The sequence below is a fragment of the Salminus brasiliensis genome, chromosome 1 (assembly GCF_030463535.1).
Source record: "Salminus brasiliensis chromosome 1, fSalBra1.hap2, whole genome shotgun sequence".
In the NCBI taxonomy this organism is placed as follows: Eukaryota; Metazoa; Chordata; class Actinopteri; order Characiformes; family Bryconidae; genus Salminus; species Salminus brasiliensis.
Window position 1 is genome coordinate 26,430,759 of NC_132878.1, and position 24,246 is coordinate 26,455,004.

General features: G+C 41.2%; 1 protein-coding gene across 4 annotated transcripts in view; it reads left to right on the forward strand.

The window, feature by feature from the left end:
- Positions 1-24,246, forward strand: part of npas2 (neuronal PAS domain protein 2) — an 83,799-nt gene that overhangs the window by 18,077 nt on the left and 41,476 nt on the right. For 2 of the 4 annotated variants that reach the window (XM_072676512.1, XM_072676539.1), the window contains exon 2: positions 10,543-10,644. The gene's annotated coding sequence lies outside the window, so the exon portion shown is untranslated. Of the gene's footprint in view, positions 1-10,471; positions 10,645-15,817; positions 16,116-24,246 lie in introns of those variants that run through there. The other 2 variants (XM_072676522.1, XM_072676531.1) reach the window with 2 other exon arrangements.

The window sequence follows — 24,246 nt, forward strand, 5'->3', positions numbered from 1 at the left end:
TGGATTGAATCTCCCTCTCTCTTTCTCTGTCTCTGTCTTTCTCTCTCTCTCTCTCTCTCTCTCTCTGCTGATGTCATTGGTTATTTAACAGGATGAGTCAGTCTGATATAATGACGGAGAAGTATGACGAATGTGATCATGGTTTTTTAAATGTTGAATATAATCACTAATCACATTAAGGACACTGTGCTTTGACACTCACACACACTCCGCTCCTTGTGGGGTAAATGCATAAGAAAGTTTTTAGCCAATTGTAGGGGGTTTCCACAGAGAAAAAGAGACTTCCATATGGAGATTCTAATGGATCCCTACTCCTTGATTAGTGTAGAGTAGAGCTATATTGGGAGAAACTATTCAGTTTATCAAGTAGTGGTAGAATCACAAGTGAACTGGAACACTTCCTCACCTTCAACATGCGCCAGCACCGGTCGCATAAACAAACACTTAAGCACTTTGCTGTTAATGTGATAAACTTTAACTGTTATGGTGTTTAGAAACGTAAGCCTCCCATCAACAAACTACATAGGAAAATATCTTAAATTCGCGGCACTTAGTGGCTCGTAAGTATCACTTGATTACATGAGCAAACGGCGTCGGCTCCAGTTCATTCCACCGTCTGTTGCTTAGTGCCGAGACTCACAAAGCTTTTTGGTCCACATCCAGCCTGTGTAGTGAGCTATGATTTTTTTTATTTACTTTAAATTATAAGTGCACTGTGGGAAACTATAGTGCCCTTAAAGTCACACGTTACAATTCGTTAACTCAGAAAAATAACCCACATTCTCTTTAGTGCCCTAAAGCGTAAATAGGGAGCCATTTTGGTCACAGCCTAAAACTCTTGTGTGGTTCGAGAATTTGTCATTGCTCCATCATAAAACCTGATCCATAGACCATTATGCCATTATGTGCACAATATATGGGCAAAATACTGGGACACCTGTTCATTCATTGTTTCTTCTGAAATCAAGGGTATTCTCCGGAGTCATCATTAGTTTATCCTGCTTTCGTTGGAGTAACTGTCTCTACTGTCCAGAGGAAGCCTTCAATTAGACTTTGGAGCATTGCCTGACCTCACAGGTCATCCCCAACTCCCCAACTTAAAGTGTTCTCTGGAGTGAAGGAGCTCTCTCTAGTACCTTTGGGATGGGTTGGAGTGGCAGAACTGATCACAAAACATCACTACCTGACCTGAGTTGTGTCTAATGAGGCGAAAAACACTAAAGACATTTAGGGCTGATTTCCTAACCTAGGGTTAACATAAGTTCTTAGCTGTGTCCGAAACTGTGCCCTATTCACTATCCCCCACATGTGAAAATCCAGCTCACTGCATAGAGCGCTACTATAGGGACCAGAATTCGACAAAGTCGTGAACGATTTCGGACCCCTCAGTATGTGTATCACATACGTGATATGAATGTTGGTCTTTCTCAGAGAAGTTGTGCACGAAACATCGTTTATGCAGTGTTGGAATGTAATATCTTCAATGTTGGAATGTAATATCCTCTAGCCTTAACACTCTCACATGTCCCTGATTAACCATGCTTTATCCTGTTCTTCCATATAGTCAAGAAAGAGTAAATGATGTCTAGCTCTTGACTTTGTAGTTAAATCAGATTGATTGATTGATTACAGCTTCTGTCAATTCATCTCAGCTTGTCTGTGGCTACTGCGCTGTCAGATGTTGGAGCAGAATGACTGATTCCTCAGTGTTTTCTTTCATCATACTAAATTAATCAGCCTCTTCAGAAAGCATCAACACTGTATTAATTATTCAGCTTTACATTCACAAGATTCAATCTCACTTCATCAATATTACAACAACCCAAACACTCTCCTCATAATCGCCTTTAGAGAAATGGAAGTGTGTGTGTGCTTGTTAAGTCTGTATATGAGTGTGTTTTTGAATGGGAGTGATTGTGTGCATGTGTAAAGAGTTCACCTTTTAATCCAGGACAACAGCATCATATCAGAAAAGCTGAGCTGAATGATAATCTAATCCCCGGAGGTCTCTGTGTGTGTGTGTGGGGGGGGGGGGGGGGTGTAGCTCAAAGCTGGCTGGCTGGCTAGTGTCATGACCTTGTTACTAGCAGCTGCTGCCTGTAATCTCGCCATTGCAGCAGTGATCTATGGGTAGTGTAGTTTGATAGAGCCAGTGAAGTCGACTTGTGAGGCCATAATAGGTACTTCAGACACATTACAGCAACAATAGATATTGCAGCAGTGCATTATGGGGAAACTAGTTTAGGGACACTAGTGTAGTCAGGTGACATATGAGGTCATAATGGGTACTGTATATAGTCTGTTTTTAAGTGTATGTGTATAAGGAGTTCACCTTTGAATAGCTGGCTAAAATTATGACCTTGTTACTAGCAGCTGCTGCCTGTAATCTCGCCATTGCAGCAATGCACTATGGTTAATGTAGTTTGATAGAGCCAGTGAAGTTGACTTGTGAGGTCATAATTGGTGGTACTTTAGACATATTACAGCAGTGAATTTTTTAGGAATTAAATTAGATTAGGAACACTAGTGATGTCAGGTGGCCTATGAGGTCATAATAGGTACTGAAAGCTACTATAGACTGGAGACCTGTGAGGTAATTAGACTATGAACGCTAGATCACAGCAGTCTTCTCTTATTTCGCTATCTACGTTCTTCACCTTGGTTGCCCTGTTTGTGTGTTTAATGTTTTGTTCTGAACTTGTCACCCTATGACATAACAGGATGGTATTGGATGGTATTGGTAATGGACATTAGTATAGGTATGTTCATAGGTACATGTGCTAGTGTTTGTTTGCATAACTGTGCCCTTCATTTATTTAATTTCCTGTCAAACCGGCCATCAAATACAGCTTGAATACCTTTTCAGAAGATGTTTCTGAGCAGATCAGATAGCAGATAGCCCACAAAGTCAAAGTGGAGAAAGATGACAGTTTCCAATACTCCTAAATGATTCACCCTGTGCAAGCCCTGGCGCCCACCAGACCACCAGCACTTAAAGCTTTTATCTTTATAAGAGAGAAGAAAATCAAGCTCCATCATCACCTCAGATATGAAAACATGACAGCAGGTGTGTTCCCCTGTAAGAAGACAGCTCAGCACTGTGGATCTGAAAGGATGTGGAAGCTGATCAAGGAGCTCTTACTGAGAAAAGGAACTGTTATAGCTGCTGCTGCTCTCAAGTCAGATCAACAGATCATCCACCCTAGAGGTCAGACCTTAACATCACTCAGAAGCAGACCCAGAAAGACTTTCCTTTGGAAGTGTGAAGAAGTGTGGAAACAACTCTTTTTTGAGTCAGTTTTATGAGTCTCCTGAAGAGAATGGAAGCTGTAATAAAGGTAGACTGTAACATGTGACAGTAGTTTTGGGTGTTGAGGCTTCTAAGGCATTTCCTGGTAAATCCGTGTTTCTGCCTTTTTTCCTGATGCTGAAGAACTTCCTTGTTGTTTTGAATGAAAATGAAATAAATGATGGGTGATCTCTGACTTCACACCACTGTATGTATAAACGATTATGATGTAAATATGTGTGTGTTTGTTCTGTATTTTGCTGCATGGTGTGTGTAACATTTACATTGTGCTGTTTGTGTTAGAACTAATTATTCAAGTTTTATATGATATTCTGCAGTGATATGTCAATATCCATATGTGTGTGTGTGTGTGTGTGTGTGTGTGTGTGTGTGTGTGTGTGTGTGATCTATTTGTATTCTGCTGTGTCAGAGCACCACACTGCTGAGTCATGCCAGCCCACAGAACAAGCCATCACTGCCTCCCAATGTTACCATGGTAACAAGGACAGAAAGAGACAGGAGTAGAGTGAGTGTGTTTGTGTGTGTGTGTGTGTGTGTGTTGTAACATCAGTGACATACTGCAGCATCAGTGTCTTCACACCCCTCTGCTCATCCTGGAGGATAAAAAAACTGTTCCCCAAAATAATGCAGAAATAAATGATCAAAGTTCATTCAAATCCATGACAATACACAGTAGCACACCACACCTGCATCCAAACAGCGGTGTTGTAGTAAGCAGGATGTAAAGAATCTTTTCAGGTTTGATACAATTTGTGATTTGCTTGGTTTGAGGGTTCTCACATTTTTTGGGTTCGATTATTGTAATTGTTCAGGACTAATTAGAACTATTTTTACTCAGAGTTATGAACTGAACTGATATGAACTCATATACAGATAAATAGATAGGTATATAGAATAGGTAGAAGCATTATATGTCCAAATGTTTGTGGACACCCCTTCTAATGAATGCATCTTTCTACTTTAGGCCCACACTTAACTTCTTCACCCTCATGACTACATTACCACATTACTACCACAATTGGCATCAACTTAATAAACCCTAAAATTGAACCCTGAGGGATGCCACAAAATGTGCTGAACTAAACAGTTACCAAATAATTCTTTATGGTTTCATGATGATTGTTTCTGCCTTAGGACTAATAGTAGAATAGACAGTTCCACTGCTGTGGGGCAACACTTTTGGGATGAGTTTGGGAGTTCTTGTTGCTGAATGCAATCATATTTTCTCAGCTTGCTCCAAAATTAAACTGGGGCAGTTTGCATAACATTATTTGTATATAAATGAACAAAAACCTTTAATATGATGAGTAATTCCAAACTTTTTATCAGTAGTATAAATATTAGATACCGTAAACGTCCTTTTACATATATTAGCGTTAGAGAACAAGAGAGAAAGGCGAGTATGTGAGTGTTTGTGTGTGTGTGTGTGTGTTAACAGATTCTACAGTGTCATGCTGAGTTCTGAAGTGACCTACATAGAGAGTTAATGCAGCGTAGGAGCAGATGAATAATGGAGAAATGAATCACACACACAAACACACACACACACACACACACACTCACACTCACACACACACTTGCTGAAGGTTAATATCCCCAGTAGCGCCTCATTTTCAGGACATCCTGCTGAAACTGAAGTGTAAAAAAACTTCAGTGGATCTTCAAAGCCGGAAGACTTGAGGGATGTAGAGCACTAAACACTGGGAAATGTTCATGACTTGTGTTACGAAATGTGAAGTATTAGTGTTATTATTTATTTATTTATTTAATTTAAGTGCATTTCTCTATTTGCTTCACATAGAATGAAAAAAAGAAACATTTTTTCTTCTTCTTCCTCTACTACTACTACTTCTTCTACTACTACTACTTCGTATTTTTTTCCTCTGCTCATACTACTTCTACTCTTTATTTTTCTTCTACCTCTTCTTCTACTTTTTTCTTTTACTTCTTCATCTTCTTTTTCCTCTTCTTCTTCTTATTTTTCTTGTACGTCTTTTTCTTCTTTTTCTTTTTCTACTCCTTTTTCTTCTACTTCTTTTTATTGTACTACTTTTTCTTCTACTTTTTCTTGTACTACGTGTTCTACTACTACGTTTCTACTTCTTTTTCTACTACTACTTCATCTACGTTTCTACTTCTTCTGCTTCTTCTAGTACAGTACAAGAAAACACTGTTAGGCTAAGTCTCTGATGCAGAATCCGTAGTACGTGGTACATTAGGCTATAGACCAAACACGAGACAGGACGCATAGTAAGTATAAGACAGTAAGTACAGCAGACATAAATAAAATAACTACAATAACTACAAACATGTGCATGTAGATGTGCAAATGTGTGCATGAACATTTAGAGAATGTTGAGAAATTAGGGTGCTTACTAAGCTACTGTACTAATAGTTAAATAGAATAGATATGTAATCTAGCGATGTGCTGTATATAGAAGAGCACAGGAAGAGTACAGGAAGTTCCGGTGTGGAGACCTGCCTACACACTAGGTTTCCAGAGCTCAGGGATCCAACATCATGACATTATTAATGTACTCTGTGTCCAAGATTGGAGAAAAAACAAATTGGGCGGATCTAATCAGCCTCTGGTAGATCTGTCATGGAAAATGAGAACAAAGCAGCAAAAACAAAACATTTTTCTTAATTAAATTTGCTTTAAATGCCTATGCCCACATTCCAAAGACAAATGCTGAAATGATACAGGATGCAGCTCTAATATACACCTTTATCTGTTCATTTATCCAAACACAAAAAGCAGCTCAAATACAGTCATATCCATTATTATCCCAGTTCTAATTTAGAGACAGTGGTGGTGGTGAGTTTTACAGCACTGGAAGTGCATTCACTAGCATAATACATGCAGAAGCACGGTTCTCTGCAATGTTCTGGGTCAGTGCAACCTGACTCAAAAACTCAAACAGGGCGTCCACTGAAAATAGCTGGCAGCTGGTGTTAAGCGCTTTGTTGTTTTGGGAGTGTTTCGGTTTAAATGCTGGTTTAAATGTCGCTTGCTGTCCGGACTCAGTATGAATATTTACAGTTCTGTTCGAGTAATTTGGGCATTACTGTTTTACATGGCTGGTGGTTGGTGCTAGTTTACAGGCAGATAGGGCAGACTGACACTTACATTATACATTATGCGTTATACATCATGCCAGTCTTATAAATCAACATGCAGTTACAGATCACTGTCTGCATTTACACTTTTTCAGGTACTTATGCAGTCTCTCCCTCTCTTTCTCTCTCTCTCTGTCTCTCTCTCTAATGAAGCAGCTCTAATCCCGACTGATAAAAGTGACATGTGTTAAATTAAAAACAGGACAACTTAATTATAGTCTCTTATCTTCATTAATTAGTTTGGGCCTTTTCTTCTTTTCATTGTGTACAATAGACCCACAACACACACACACACACACACACATACAGTGGCTTTTCTTTGGCTACATTACAGCGGACTAATTTACGCTACCTATTCCCCTAGCTTCCCTCCTTCCCACACAAAAACACAGACACACACACACAGACACACACACAGGCATAGCAGGAGCTTTCACTTGGTCTAATGTGAGATGATTAGCCAGTTCATTTAGTTTGGGCCGCAACACAGATGATTCTGCTTGTAAAGGAAAAAACATCTACTCCCCATGTACACCTTTATCTCTCATTGTCTATCTGTCATTGTTCTCTTTATATAGATTTTAACAAGGACGATTATATTGTTCATTTGGCCTTAACCAGACCACACACTTTGTGAGCTAAATGAGCACACAGGTTTAAAACACATTGTACAATGTGTGTGTGTATGTGTGTGTGTGTGTGTGGGGGGGGGGTTGGCTGTAGCTGCCTCATATGCTTACATTATTAAATCACAACACACTTCTTCCAAGCATACAACTAAATCAAACTGTGGAGCGACAACTGTGCTGATTACAATTGTGTGCACCTAGTAAATCAGTGTGAAAGTTCACACAGACAAGACTGTGACTGCAGTGTGTGGCTCATTGTAACAGTATCTGTGCAGAAGCATATAAGCATGGATGCGGGGGATGTACGTACAGATGAATGGGAGAAGTGCGTGATTGGCAGGTGGAAGGATATTTAAATGGAGTCGCTGGTGAATGAACAGAATGATGCTTGTACAGACAATTGAACGGGCTGGTGATGAGTGGACAGATGAATGGAGCTTAAGCCTCACTGCTGAGTGGATACAAAACTGTTTTGATGGAAATCCAACCCAACATATCCCACCCAAAACTTTGGAAAATTGGTGCCCATCTTTACAAAGCAGTCACATATGGTTTCATAAGTGAACATGGCACAGGCAGGAGTCAAACCTTAGGCCCATCTGTAGGTCACACCAATTAGCAGCCCTTGTACAGGCAGCTGCCCCCGGGGGCTTCAAATGCTTCTTGACTTTTCCTCCTCCAGCCTTTCTTCCCTGCTGAACGAGTGTCATGTCCTTCTATCCTGACAGGAGGCCCTCAAATTAATTCTGACGCTCTTTTGTTATTCGAGCCCTCATCACTTTAATGAAGCTTGTAGAGCTCTTTAAAAACATAATCATCTGCGCTTTTGAATAATGCATGACTCGGAACAGCGCTCTGCCGGGCCGAGGAACGCTTTGTCAAAGCTGCTTGTGTGATTAAGAATATGATGCGTACAGTCAGCACTGTTCACTGAAGAGCCAACATGGTTTTATAGCATATTTACATATTTATAGGCCTTTTTCCTCATTACAATACATGCGAGGGTGGGGGAACATTTTTCTTATTGCACATAAGCTTCAGCTTTAATGGGCGGAGCTAAATGACTAAGCTAAATAGGTGGGTATATAAAAATGCAGTGAATTCAGTAAAGGGTTTTTCTAACTTAGTTTGGGTGTGTGAGCTGTGTGGGCTGGGTACTTATTGCATATCAAATGTATGTTAAACATAATGCAGAGTAGACTGTCTACATTAGGGGAATATGAAATCAGGTTTAATTCTGGAATATGCCCCTGCATTAGTCTTGATACAAGAAAGCTGTTTAGCCATGCTGCTTTGCCATCAGCAGCCAGAGTCTGAGAGAGCACAATTGGTGCTCTCTCCCCTAATCACTTTTAAGCGGTGTTGGTCGGCACAGGCGTCTGCTAACTGGTAAGGTGGAGCTATGGACCCGACATTTTCCTCCAAGCATGCCGGCCGCCCGGCAATGCCTCATCAGCAGCCACTGGAAAAGAAGTGGTTGCTGGCTTCACATGTATCGGAGGAGATACATGTGTAAATGCCTTACCATTACCCTTAGTGCTAGGAGGGGTTACGACCAGGTGGGTTAATTGGCAGTACCAAATTGGGAGAAAATGGGGGGGAAAATGACAACAAAAAAAAAAAAAAGAAAAGAAAAATAATTATTTCAGTTTTTTTTTTCTTTTTTAATTCAAGGACATTAATTACAGAGAAATCCATTTCAAATTGTGTTGCTATGTCTTTACCAAAAGGGAGAAAATGCTTTGCTAATGGTTTTTAGAAGGTTCATAGTTAAGTTCTAGGATCTAATGTAGTCTATACCGAATTAATGCATACATTAGTTGGAGGTTTTTAAATTTTTGAGTCAATTACTCAAAAGTATGTATACAACAGTATGTTTCTCACATAGCAATGGAAGAGGCTCAAGATCTCTGAATGTGCAAGCTAGCTATGTTTGGTTCACAGTTTGTCACTGTATAAATGTGCTGTTTCAGACAGAGAAAAAGAACATGTGATTGCTGTGAACGGCTTTGGAAATGTGTGGAATTTACACTTTGCCTTACAGTTTATCACATACGTACATTCTTCTGAATTAGCCCAGTACAGATGAATTAGAAGTCTTAGAACTGAAAAAATGCAGATTTTACTGGATTCAAGTTTTACAGTGTGAGAGATTACAATAGAACAGTAAGCTATATCATCACAGAAAACATCTTCTTAGAGAAAGTGAGTCCTTTGTGGTTTCACAGAGGAAATGATGGAACCTCAGTTCTTTTGTGGTGTCAGACAAGATGATGGGGGCTCTATATATTTTATTTTTTTGATGTCATAAAGGCGATGCTGGAGTTCCAATTATAATGTCTTAAAGAATAAGCTGGAACCTCATTTCCTCTGTGATGTCACAGGGAAGAAGATGGAACTTTATTTTTTTGTGGAGTCACCGAGATGATGGAGCCTCTGTTCCTTTGTCATGTCAGAAGAGAAACTAAAGTCTTTTGTGATGTCATAGTGCAAATGGTGGAACCACAGTTCCTTTGTGATGTCACAGAGAAGACGAACCTTAAACCTTTTGTGATGCTGGAACCTCAGTTCTTTTATGATGTCACAAAAGACATGCTAAATATAATAGAGAATAGAGAAGTTGGTGAAAATTCAAATCCTTTGTGATGTCATTGAGATGATGGTGAAACCTAGTTACTTCCTAATGTCATAGACAAGTAAAATGAAAATTAAATGATGTTTAAGGTGTGGTTTTGATTCGGGTTCATTGTTGCCCAAGTTAGGAGTGCCTCTGCCAGTTTTTTAATTAGAGATGTATGGAATAGATATGGGTGTAACTAAGGCATTTTGCAGGACAAACAGGCTTCTGTGGTTTCTGTAAAGGTTGATGAGTTTCTTAGAAATAATCCAAAAATAACCAAAAAACAAACATTCCTCAGTTCAGATCCCACGTTTGTCATATAATCAATAGATTGCATTGCAGTTTAGGGCTCTATTCATGTAATTTTGGCAATGAGTGCTCTGTATAAACACCTGTCTGTAAGTGAAAAGAGACAGGGACAGAGAAAAAAGTTCTAAAGAGTGAGCGAGAGAGCGAGTGAGCACTTTATAGAAAATTGGCATACTTCCAGAAACAAAGAATTGTACAAGTAACAGAGATTTAGCAGAGATAAGAAGTAATACAGAGTTGAAAAAGAGAGTTGGAGAGAGAGAAAGATTTAGAGTTATATATTTAGTGTAAATTTAGCTTCCTGCTCTGCTGCTGTTTGTGTCCACCGCTAGCTGAACTTTAGCTCCTCGGTTTGTGGCCGTGTGTCTTTTCTCTCGACTGTTGGAGGAAGTGAAGAGGTGCAATCAGTTATTAATTAACAGACAGACTGAAATGTGATGAGAAGTGTGTCGGGAGTGCTGGTAAACAAAGCCATAAGCGAAGCAGAGAGCGGCGCAGCGAGAAGCTTAGCTAATACAGCTAATGACCCCATTTCCCCTCTTTATTCCACACAGGCTCTTAATCGAAGAAAGAAAATTTGACGGCGTCGGCGGCCGAACTCTACACTATTGTGGATTTCCTTCAGGGCCACTTTAATCAATCAACAACTGGCTCTCGTGAGTACACACAGCTGCTGTTTTCATTTTCTCTTGCCAGATGGACGTCACAAGTGAGCGGGAAATGTGTGTGAGATGTAAAGTCTGGGGCTAACTCTAGGGAATAGCTGTGTTCATTAAAGCTCCAATGTACCTCCGTATTTTAGTGCTGGCTTGCTGACAGAGTGGCTGGATTGTGGCAGTGCTGGTGGGGTTGTGTGAAAGCTAATTTATTGGGCTTGCACCAAAACTAGCAGTTGCGCTGAAACGTGACTTGCGTGACATAGCATGACACAGGCTTCCTTGTAATTCAAACTAGCACCCTCTAGTGTCAGTAGCATTCATCCCTAGCTCTAGTCTTGTAGTCTTGTACTTTGTCTTGAACTTTAAATGGACAATGTCAGCTTTGGCATGCATGATGTATGCATGGTGGTTCTGTAGTGGGTAACAACACCGTCGCCCCCGTGGCAGTTCAGGTTCAGTTCAGCTCCCCAGCTGGGTAAGCACATCACATGTCCTTGGTCTTCATCAACCAGTGTAACATCATTCAAATGTAAGTCACTCTGTATCAGCATGAGCCGAATACTATAAATGTACATTGTCAATAATTTTAAATCTGAAATATTGTGTTTGTCTTATGGTAACATTTAAGCACTTCAGAGTTTTCTGGTATTCAGAAGGAAGCTATAAAGCTATAAGAATTTAAGAAGTATCCAGAACTGTGAACAGAGCTAAACATTATTCTAAAATGGTTTGACTCTGGCTGATGGCACGCCGTAACTAAATAATGTATGATTTTTTGAGTGACCATTATTATGAATGGTCTGATTTGAAGTTCTAAAACAAAACTGCAGTTACCATAACGATATTCCTAAAGCACTACAGTTCCCACAAGGTCATGCAAATCCTTACAGCTTGCATTTAGCCTAATATAGTGCGAACACCACGCATTCTCTGTGTGGCTGCGTGCACTAAACCATGACCCCTGTATCACATGTAGCGCTACACCCCTAGTAAACGCACAATTGTTATATTATACAGTATGTTATGCTATTTTTTACAGTACTGGTTAATGTGTAGTCGTGAATATATATATTTTTTTATTTGCACAAAATTAACAATGGGAGGGAAATGTACTGTACATTGGTTACTGTTGTTTTCAGGCTCCCTGTGGTTGGTCTTTTTTGAATGTGTTCCATTTTCCTAAAGTACTGACCATGCCTGTCACACGCTCAGAAAAATCATTTACCATTCACCATAGCGATTACATATATTGATATCCCCCCTCCTTTGACTGAAGACTAAAGGGAAAAGATCAAGCATGTGTGCGAGAATCTGAACTGACTGTTTGATCTGTTTGCTTTGTGATGTCACAGAGGGGGTGATGTCACAGTTGAGGTCAGAGGGTTTCTCTGTGCAGAGACAAAGATGATTCAAAGTGTCTTCAAAACTGTACGTTTATGTGTAGTATCACCGGCATGAGGCACAGCTTGAAGATACAAAATTGTGCAAGTTTATAAGCGCATTGATCATTTCTGACAGGTGATGAGGAGGTGCTTTTTGGAGATATAAAATATTATGTTAATATGTGTGTGTATGTGTGTGTGCAACAGAGATGTGAGAGAGGCATGGAGAGAGAAAGAAAGAGGGAATGCTGGCGCATGCAGTAAAGTTGATCGGAAAGCTGTTGTTTTTAAGGGTGTGTGCCTTTTATGCGTGGGTGTGCTGATATTTTGAACGCTTCAATATTGTACTACAATCACTCTCATTATATTGGTTCTTTCTATTAGTGTGTATGTGTGTGTGTTTGTGTAAGCTAGCTCTAAAGTGGTTATAGTATGTAGGTAGTAGAGACATGCTTCTTAGCATTGTTTCCCAGGTGTAAATGTTGACCAGTGTCTGTACATTGGTCGACCACTCATGTGGAATCAGTTCAGGGTCGCCCACCTTGTGTCTGTGGTTTCTTTGATGTTACTGAACTGGACTAAGTTTCCCAAGAGCACCTTTTTTGCATAGTTTACAACACTAAGCAGAATGGGTTCTTTGACTCATAGCAATAGTGGAACCATTTTGAACCATTCAAAAAACTCCTTTAACCAAGCATATTACTATGCAGATAATTCTTCACATTCACGTCACTGCTCTATATAGAACTACTGGCTTTACTAAAGAACCTTTAAAGAACTTTTTTATCAATCATCCTGATTTATCTGCACTGACAAGTGAAGATCTGGATGTTTTGAGTGGGTTGAGAGATGCTATGGGAACTGAGACTGGACACTGTCAAAGTGTATAAATCGACCCATGTGCTGTGAAGCCACTCGGTTGGATTTGGTGGTCATACTTGGTCACATTTGCAGAGTCTTTTGGCAGCCAGACACTGACCATGGACTTGATAAATGTTACTTAGTTAAATGGATGCTATTTCTTCAAATAAACATACATGTATTTGCATATGTGGACATTTACAGTAGTTTTAAAGACCCGTAAGGCTGTGTGTTTTTTTTTTTTTTGAGTGAGGATAAATCCAGGTCAGGTAGCTTTGACTGGGGCTGATGGCACGTTGTGACTCAGAAATGATTCAGTTACGACGCCTCCAATATCCGTTTGGCAAGAATTCCGGCAGCTTTCTCTGAAAAGCATGGGCGTGTGGGTACAACCTGCTCAGGCCGTCTCAAAGAGGATCCTTAAGATACCAGTGCTAGTGAGGTCACTTCTACCTTGCCTATAACCTTTGTTTGACGTGAGGAACCTCCATATTGTGTAAGTCCCACATATGGATGGGATGAAAACATGGATAATGGAGGTCTTCAGAATAATCATGTAAATCCAAAGCATAAGGAGGGGGCTGTGTGTTTTTTTATTAATAATTTTTTTACTGGTAAGATGGCACCACAACGCATCCCACTCTCTGGCCTTACGCTAGCAGTGGCTCTGCTGCTGATGTCCCACATGGCTGCTTTCAAATGTTGCTCCATTTAACTCCATGACTCATGATTCATTACTGATTATTAAAAAAGTACTAAGGGCCAATCTCCTGCTTTTCTTTAATAAAGACCCAGCTGAGTTTGCAATCTACCAAACCCACTCCTCCCTCTCTTACACATGCTCACTCGCTCACTCCTGTTCTACTGACCCATATTCAGCAGAGCAGTGTGTAATGCCTGCTCTGACATGAAATTAACATCTGACATGAGATGAAACAGAAAGAAAGAAAAAAAAGAAGCGGAACAGGAGCGGAAGAAGAAGAAAGAAAGAAAGAAAGAAACAGAATCAGATTGCTGAATCATTAAAACCGCTGATGGAAAGAAGGCCACAGCTGCGGTTTTCCTGATTTTTTCATTACAGCACTGGAAAACACCCAAATAAACATTGAGGCTGAAACCAGCGCACATCGGGAAGTGTTCCACGAATGATGTTACACATGTAGCAAAGTATTGGCAAAAGTATTGGGGCACCTACAAATTACACCTACAAGTGCTTTTATGACATCCCCTTCTACAATTCTCAATCCATAGGCATTAATATGAAGTCAGTCCCCCATCTACAGCTCTAAAAGCTTCCATTCTTCTGTGAGGGCTTTCTACATGAGTTTTGCCCATTCATACAGAAGAGCTTTTTTGAGGTCAGACAGTAATGTTGGATGAGAGGGCCTGTTCAGTTCATCCAGACCAGTCTTACCCAACCAAGTTCTTCTGAGAAGTGCACTGAGACAGCAGAGCTTTGAAGACTTTCATGCACTATGCATAACTTTATAATATATACATTATCTGTATAATATTACAATATACATTATCGGTTATGCCATTTTGGAACAGTAGTGAAGTCAGGTGACCTGTGAGGTCATAAAAGGTTTTTCAGAGGCACTACAGCAATGCTATGCTATGATATAGTTGTAGTTAAAGTACGTTCAGCGCTCTGGCCAACGTACATCAAGATACGTCTCATCAATGGACCTTGATGCCTTGCGCCCAATGATTCCGGGTAGGCTCCGGACCCACCCCAACCCTGACCAGGATTAAGCGGATAAGACGATGGATCAATAAATGAACGGTATTGCAAAGTGTAAAGCTCTCAAACCTCTCAGACTAATTCATACAATGATTACACACTGGTGGGTGTCCATTGTCTGTGTGTGTGAGAGAGATTTTGAGTGTGCGCCAGCATAGGACTTTAGCTTAAGTCCACAGCACACGCCCAGTGAGTGTAGAAATAGCTCCAGGTTCGTCGTTGTAAATCCTGAGAGTCGTCGTCATTGTTTTTCTGATGTGTCACTGTTTCACAAGCTCGTGAAGGCATTTGTATTTACCATTTATGTCTTTGTTGCTGCAGGCCTTCAGGGATTTTTCCCTTCATTCAGTACTTTCACTTCTCCTCACTGCGCAGATCTTCAGATGTCTTTCACATTTCCAGCTGTTTCTTTTATTAGTATTTAGTCTATGTATTTATATATTACCTATATATCATTAGACGTGCTAAAGCCGTTATTGGGCTTAAGTACAGCTCGCCTTAACTCAGGGTAACATGTGAGCTATAGATAGTCTAAATTCTGATTTACCTTGTTTGTGTGTGTGTGTGTGAGAGAGAGAGAGAGACAGAGACAGAGAGAGATTGTGTGTGTGTGCGAGTGTGTAGCACTACCGGTTGCTAATGATGTCGTTAGCTAAGTATTGAGCTACTGACTGACCTACTTTCCGTACTTCGCCTCAGCTCAGCGCGTGGCGTGTTGTTTTATTTCACACCCGTATTTAGACCAAGCCCCGCCTCTCTTGCGCTTGGATTGGCCAGTAGGCCACCCTCACTGCCAGTCCGGCTGTCCGCGCCGTTGTAGAACGACAAAGCCCCGCCTCTGCTGGCACGGGATTGGCTAGAAATCTACATATACATTCACGTTAAAGCCGTTCTAGAACACTAAAGCCCCGCCCCTCTCCCGCTGGTTAGCAGTTAATAATAAGCTGTAGCACTTCGCTGTAGAGCGCAAGATCCCGCCCCTTCTGAGCTGGCTTTCGCTTTGGCCACCCCCACCCCCCTCTCCGGTCTAGAACGACAGGCCGCCACAATGAACTCCCAGCCAATCCCAGCGCGGGACAGCGGGTTCGCTCAACCCAATCTCCGCGCAGGAGGGCGGGATGCACCCGAAAACGGGTCGAAAACAAAAAAAAAAGCCCTCAGCGCCGGTGTTTACAAATCAGCAGTCAGCATCGGATGAAGCAACCTGAACGCAGAGTTTGTGGACTGTTTGTGCTTGCGTCTTCTTCGTTTTATGACTTTTGCTTTCATTTCGGGCACTTTTCTATCAAATCTTAGTCCTCTACATGAAGACCGGGTCGCTAGTTGACGTCCAAGGGCGAAGCTAACAGCGCGAGCTCTGCTGCTGGAGCCTTCGGTTTCTTTCTGAGATATAAAAGAGAATTTTAAAGGAGAATGAGATGTGCCCTGACGATAGGAGCAAAACATGGAAAGAGGGAGAAGAGCAGAAGCTTTAACGTGAGGTACGTATAAAAATAAAGCTGCTATTTGTTACAAAAAAGAAGAAAAAAAAAACTCGCGCGATGCCGGGTTTCCACCGTGCGCTCGAGCACACCCGTAACCTACTTTAACCTGTGTTGTGTTGAATGCACCGTATTTGATCATGCTGCCAACGGTTGCATGCATTGATAACGTTGGCGTGCAGCAGGTTTATTTCGAGGTTTATCGCCATCGCGTGCACTGCAAGATAGCGGAGTGCACGCGCGCGCGGTGTGCTTGTTTTCTGAAGAAATGCGTTAATTTAGAAACAAAAACAGCACAAAACGCTCAGCTTAGCTAGCTAAATGATTGGCTTCAACCGAGCATACCCTTCCTCCAAACCTGGAGCGACTCACCGGGCTGTGAAGGCACCGAGCAAGCCGCCGCTGAAAGCTTGGAATGCGCGCTAAGTGGGTCAGAGCGAGGCGCTGCAGAACACAACAAGCTGAAGTTGGCTTCTCCTTCACTTTTCCGCTCCACCTTAAATGGTGCAGCAGTTACATTCTGGCAACGGGGGCGCCCAGAGCGTAACTGATGCGCAGTTTAAGGTGGATCGGAACATTAGAAAAATAAGAAGCTCAACTTCAGACTCGTGCAAAAAAGACTCACGAGCTGTGGTGGGGGACACCATCAGGTTGGAGAAAGTTGCATGAGTTATGTGGGAGGACTTGTTGGAGGTACGGGTAATGTATGTATGTGTGTGTGTGTGTGTCACTGTGTGAAATTAGCCAGATGCTAATTTAAAGGGACACCCCAGTGGTGTTTCAACCTAATCTCCATCTGTTACATCTGGAGCTTCTGGTTTAATACCACTGACCAGAACTGACCAGAACAGAAAACCGGATCACCTGAAACACGCTTATAGAACCTCACAATATAGAAGTAAAGAGCCCATGTCCCAAAAGACAAGACAAGACAAGACAACCATATTCACCATTTGTATTAGACACAGATGGAATTTGGCCTCTGCCTGTAACTCATCTGTGCAGTGATCAAACAAACACAGTGACAGTGAACACACATGCCCGGAGTGGTGGGCAGCAATTGCTGTGGTGCCTGGTGAGTAGGGAGGGTGTCAGTGGCAGCTTGCTGAGCCCAGGTATCGAACCCACAACCCTGGAATCAATAGCCCAGTGCTCTAACACCATACAAAGTACCAACCAACAAGTCAGTATTGTTTGTGGTATAGTTTTAGGATTGTATATATACATATTCAGGGTACTGTGCTGCATTTTACCACTATTTTACCATAATGAACATCACATATAAACCAAATAAGAGTGTACAGGTTAACTGGTGGTTGTGGATAGGAAATAAAATAGGTATAGTAGTAGTCTAGTCATGGAGACCCCGGTTTTCATCGGCACCACTGTAAAGATATCAGAGTCTGAGAGTTCCTCTACAGTGAACCGTTTCACACCAAACCACACTCTGAATGACTGTTTACAATCTCAACTACTGAACAATGCGGATATTTAGAAACCTATTACTTATAATAGGAGCCAGCGGGCAGTTACTGAGGTAGCTGTTGGCTTCAGATGGAAATAGAGGTGAGGTTGATAAACACTGGGCTATTCCTTTTAGCCGAAAGTCAGTAAGAGAAGAGGACCCATTTTTATTGGCTAGCCCTCACTTTGTGCTTAAATTATGCAGCTTTCTGAGAAATCCGGCTCTGGCAAATACTCCAGGACTGTGTGTGTGTGTGTGTGTGTGTGTAGGGTATTCCTAAAAAGCAGAGGCCTTCAACTTGTACAGATTACTCTTCTGAAAGTTAGAATGATGCGAATGTGCTCACGCCTGAAGGAACCTGAGATCAGGAAGCTGTGCTGTGTGAGAGAGTGTGTGTGGGAAAGTGTGTGTGAGTGTGTGTGTTTGTTTGTTTTGGTTATGGTATAATACACATACACCGTGTAAGGGATATACTACTATTATGCATAAGTAATTACTTGTATATAATACATCTTGGACACAATTTTATATGTAGGTGCTACCTCTCTCTCTCTCACACACACACACACACACACACACACACACAGGTATATGTAAGTCATTTTAAAGGGTATTTGCCATATCTTTCATAACCTATATATGTTTTTCATGACTGTAAACAGCATAGGGGAGAGTGATGCAACCTCTCTCTCTCTCTCTCTCTCTCTCTCTGGCCTCATTCCTTTTTGACATACCTTCCTACTCTCACTCCCATGCTGTGTGTGTGTGCTGTTTAACAGTGTTAATATTTAATATCACTGTCAGGTTTACTAAGCTCCCTGCTTCACTACAGCACTAAATAAAGTGCAGATTGTGTGGTGTGTGTGTGTGTCGGGGGTCAAACTGTAGTTTTGTGCACTTGCTCTCTCTTTCTGTCTCTCACTCTCTCACTTATTCCCCTTTTTGTCTCTCTCTGATATTCTCTGTCTTCTGCATTCTCTGTATTTCTCTCTTTCTCTCTTCCTTTCTCTCTGTTTCTCACTTTCTCTGTCTCTTACTTTTACGGTACCCCAAGGATGCCACAGCATGCAAAGGTCATTTCAAGCCATCTCAGGCATCAAGCAGCAAACAGTAATGTTATAATGGACAATAAATAAAGAAGATTAAACAAAAAACAAGAAATAAACAAGAAGAAAAACTGTTTCTCAAATCAAAAAAGGCAATTCAGGTAAAAGTCTCTCGGCCTCTCTCTAATTTTCTCTGCCTACTACATTCTCTATATCTCTCACTTTCCATGCCTCTCACTTTCTCTGTCTCTCTCTCGCTTTCTTTGTCTCCCTCACTTTCTCTGTCTCTCTGTTAATTTTGACTTCACCTCTCTGATGGTTTCTTACAAACTCCAGACATGCTTACACACACACACACACACACACACACACACACACACACACACACATAGATATATACTAAAACCTGGCTTATTTCTAGACCCACTCCCTTACAGGCTAGTTTAATAAAGATGATCTTGATGTTGTTGACTCTCTCTCTCTCTCTCTCTCTCTCTCTCTCTCTCTCTCTCTCTGTGTATCCTCTCTCTCTTCCCCTCTCCTCTTTGCCTTTCTTTTGTTCTCTCTGTTATCTCCTGTTTCTCCATGACTGACAGAGCAGGGGCATTTCTTTAGTGAGTGTATCAGAATATCATTGTCATTGTCACTGGATATGCCTCCTAATCCTTGAATAGTGTGTGTGGGCATGTGTGCATGTCACCCTGTGTGACAAATTAAGCTGCATTTAATTGGAAGGTACAGGGTTGCCAGATATTTCCAGGTAGTTATGGTATCCCCCCCAGCGGCAGTGTTGGATGTCACTCGTCGTGTCAAGTGTGCGTGGGTGGGTGTGGATGTATGAAGAGTCTCAGTGTGTGTAAAAGGCTGTAGTGAGGATTTGGCTAGTGTCTTTATGTTTGTGTGTGTATGTGTGTGTTTGCTGTGTGGATGTATAGTCACACCTCAGGACAGAGAGAGAGAGAGAGAGAGAGAGAGAGATGATAGAGAGAGCTAGAGAAAGAGCGTGAACAGAGGCTGTCTGTGTAGAGTGGAATTTATAACAGGGATAGGGGAATTTAATAGGAGAAATAGAGCTGCTCAGAGTAAATGCTCAACCTGGTCTGTATCTGCTGTGTGTGTGTGGCGTACAGTTCATCACCGCAGACGGTAATTTCCACAGATTTCTTTGAACTTTGAAAACAACACAAAACCCTTTGGTTTAAAATGCATTTACAGTAGAAGCCAATGAGCTGTTGCTACATATGCAGAATATGTAGTATAAACCGAATGTGTTGGCTAGCAACATTAGCTTAGCGTCTGCCATTTAATGCTCTTCATTAAAAGAGCATGTCAAATATTGTCACATAGTGTGATGGAGCTGGAATGTGGTGTTGTTTGCAACCTTGTTATTTTATAATTGTTTATATATAATTAATGCAATGCTTATTCTCCATGATGCATTGTCACTGTTACACATTTAAGGGATTAGGGATCTTCTTAATCATACACTTAATTAAGCCAGCCAATCATGTGACAGTAGTGCAGTACATAAAATCATGCAGATACAGCCAGTATTATGGTTGTTGGTGTCAACACAACAGTCTCTAGAATGGAGTAATAAAGAAAACACATCCTGTGAGCTGCAGTTCTGCAGATGAAAAGCAGTGAACAGCTCCATAATGAACATCTGTAAAGAGCTATACAGTGAACAGCTTTATAGTAAAGAGCTCTACAGTGAACAGCTTTACAGTAAATAGCTGTATAGTGAACAGCTGTATAGTTAATAGTTCTACAGTGAACAGCAATATTGCTGTATAGTAAATAGCTCTACAGTGTAGTAGTCATATAGCTGTGTAGTGAACAGTGTATAGTGAATAGCTCTACAGTAAACAGCCATATAGCTGTATAGTAAACAGCTGTATAGTGAATAGCTCTACAGTGAACAGTCATATAGCTGTATAGTAAACAGCTGTATAGTGAATAGCTCTACAGTGAACAGTCATATAGCTGTATAGTAAACAGCTCTACAGTCAACAGCTGTGTAGTGAATAGCTTTGCAGTGATCCGATCTCCAGTAAGCAGCTCTACAGTGAGCAGCTCTGCAGTAAACAGCTGAATAGTGAATAGTTCTACAGTGAACAGTCATATAGCTGTATAGTAAACCACTCTACAGTGCGTAGCTGTGTAGTAAACAGCTCTGCAGTAAACAGCTGTATAGGGAATAGCTCTACAGTGATCAGATCTACAGTGAGCAGCTCTGCAGTAAACAGCTGTTTAGTGAATAGCTCTACAGTGATCAGATCTACAGTGAGCAGCTCTGCAGTAAACAGCTGTTTAGTGAATAGCTCTACGGTGATCAGATTTACAGTGAGCAGCTCTGCAGTAAACAGCTGTTTAGTGAATAGCTCTACAGTGATCAGATTTACAGTGAGCAGCTCTGCAGTAAACAGCTGTATAGTAAATAGCTCTGCAGTAAACAGCTGTATAGGGAATAGCTCTACAGTGATCAGATTTACAGTGAGCAGCTCTGCAGTAAACAGCTGTATAGTGAATAGCTCTACAGTGAGCAAATCTACAGTGAGCAGCTCTGCAGTAAACAGCTGTTTAGTAAATAGCTCTACAGTGATCAGATTTACAGTGAGCAGCTCTGCAGTAAACAGCTGTATAGTGAATAGCTCTACAGTGAGCAAATCTACAGTGAGCAGCTCTGCAGTAAACAGCTGTATAGTAAATAGCTCTACAGTGATCAGATTTACAGTGAGCAGCTCTGCAGTAAACAGCTGTATAGGGAATAGCTCTAAAGTGAGCATCTTTAAAATGAATAGTTCTACAGGGAACAGCTCTGTAGTGTGCAGCTATACACTGAACAGTTCTACAGCTCTATGCACTCATCTGCTCTGTGGAAAGACAAATGTGTTTGTTTTGTCCTTTAGTTCTGTGTCTTAGTCTAACCAAACACGACTAAATCCGTCTCAGGCATTTTTAGGATTGTCCGCAACATGATGTGTGTGTTTGTGTGTATGTGTGTGTACGCTAACATCTGCGGTGAAAGTGAATGGTAGCAGGCATGCGCTCACAAGGTTACACACACTTCATTAAAAGTGCAGTGTTTTAATAGTAAATTATTTAAAGCGCAGGATCTTAATTAACTATCAGTGCTGTCGAGCCTCCAGAAGCGTTTTATTTTTTAATGTGAGAAACTCTTTTCAGCACCTCAAAGCACAGTCCTGCTGCTGTTTCACTCACACATAAAAAGTCTAAATTAAGTTAGATGATGAATGACCATTGTACAGTGAATGTGGTCCAAACGCCCTTCATTTTCATCCAAACTATGGGATCTTTCTGAACTCTGAAGCAATTTGCATACCACATCTCCTCTCAACCGATCTCTGCCCTCCAATACAGAGTGTGTGTTCAAATATTCATTACAGGGATTTTGTTTTTCTCAGTGATGTTTTTTTCAGCAGTCCTTAAAATCCATGAAAAAACATTTATGTGTGTGTGTGTGTGTGTGTTTGAGTGTAGAAAAGGTGTGTTGTACATGTGTAGTTATAGCATTGCCAGGTCGATTTGAAACACTTCAAACATAAAAATAAACAACACAGGGCCTAAGAATGCCTCAGTATGATTTATTTGCTTCAATATGGAAATCAGAAAACATATATACATGTATGTAAATTTGCTTGTTGAATTTTCCCCTTTTCTCCCAATTTGAAACTGCCAGTTAACCCATCCGTACGTGTGAAGCTGTTCGAAGCAGCTAAAATAACATGAAAATCCATCCCAAAAAGGCTTGGAACATTGTTTTCTTTGTTCATATTTCACTACAGTGTGAATACTTCTTCCAGTCACATTTGTTTGTTAGAGTATTAGAGTTGTTAGAGTATGGTCTTACGCAGTAATGCACTAGAGGTTGTACTGTACCATACTGGTGCTGGTGTTCTGTGATAACAGGCCGAAGCCCCGGTAGAAACGTATTTACATCCGTAAAGGGAAACAGCTCTGGTCTGAAGGTGAGTGCTACTGTGTTTGAACACTGAGGAAGGGTCATAAAATACCTGGTTCTCCATCTCATTGAACAGCTTCTTAATTTATTGGGCGCATTTATAACAGTTTTCTGTTAAAGGACGGCTGACTTTAATGCAGTGTTTTTGTTGTGTTGGGACATCAATGCCGTGCAATGGTTCAAAAACAGAGATGGGCAATCTTCCATCTCTGAGATAGAGATATCATTGGTTTTAATGGGTGTTTAATGAGTGTTTTGGTATTGACGTCAGCACTCATGTCACTTGCTGTCAGCACACAGCGTTACTAGTTATAGACAAGACAAGACAACCATATTGACCATTTGTGACAGACACAGATGGATTTTGGCTTCCGCTTTTATCCCATCCGTGCAGTGAACACACACATAAACACCAGTGAAACACACACAGGGGACAGTGAGCACACATGCCCAGAGCAGTGGGCATCCATTGCTCAAGGGCCCAACAGTGGCAGCTTGCCGAGCCCGGGTATCAAACCCACAACCCTGTCATCAATAGCCCGGAGCTCTAACTGCTGAGCCACCACTGCCCCTGGGCTGAGCCACCACTGCCCCTGGCTCTGTAGGGCTTATTACTGTCATTTTTAACTCGACTGTTACTTTTGTAAAGGCTGGCGGTTGTTGCTAGTTTACAGATGAATGAGGAAGACTGGTGCAGAGACTAGTTCAGAATGCTGTAATTGGGACACATTGACAGTCTCATAATGCCTCTCAGCCAATCAGAAACAATTCAGAATCATACTACAAGATTTAAATGGAGGTTTCATGATTCACTGAATCATTTCGTATGATCCACAGACAAGTAGAGTTGTTGTGACGTTACTGTCTGAAGACGGTGTGTGTGCTGTCTGAGAGACTGTTACTGTTGGTTATAGTTGTTCAGGCAGTTATGAATGTAAACTTGCTAAAGCTGTCCATCCTGTGTCATTTGCCCTTAGGTATGTGTGTGTGTGAGAGAGAGAGAGTTGTTGCTGGAATGCATGTGTGGTGAGGTGCACAGACTCGTGATTTTGAACTTGATCTTCATTGTGTGTGTGTGTGTGTGTGTGTGGGTGAGAGACAGAGAGAGCGAGAGGTGTATTTGTGTAATGTAACTCTTTTGTATCCATACATATGGTTGTGTGTGTGTGTGGAGGGTGTTTCTGGGGTGTGGTACAGTCAAAGTGTATTTAAGTGTTTTTCAGTAATCTGTCATTGCTGTAGATAAGCAAACCCTTACACACACACACACACACACACACAATTACTTTGCAGCACAGAATCCAATATCAAATCTTGTAATTGTCTCAAATTACTGTAAGGAGTGATCACCAATGTGTGTGTGTGTGTGTGTGTGTGTGTGTGTGTGTGTGTGGCATTTGTCTTGTTAAACTTTCTCTTCTGTTTCTGTGTTTCATGTGGCTACAGTGTGCTAGTCTTTACGCTTGTAAACTTTTACACACATTTTATAAATACTTTACAGCTCTGCCTGTGGCACCAAAACAAAACGAAGAAGCCCGTGTGTGTGTGTGTGTGTGTGTGTTTGCATATGCAAGTGTGTGTGTCTGTGTGGTAACTGGTTGGGTATGACTGTGGTTTCACTTCAACAGGGTGAAG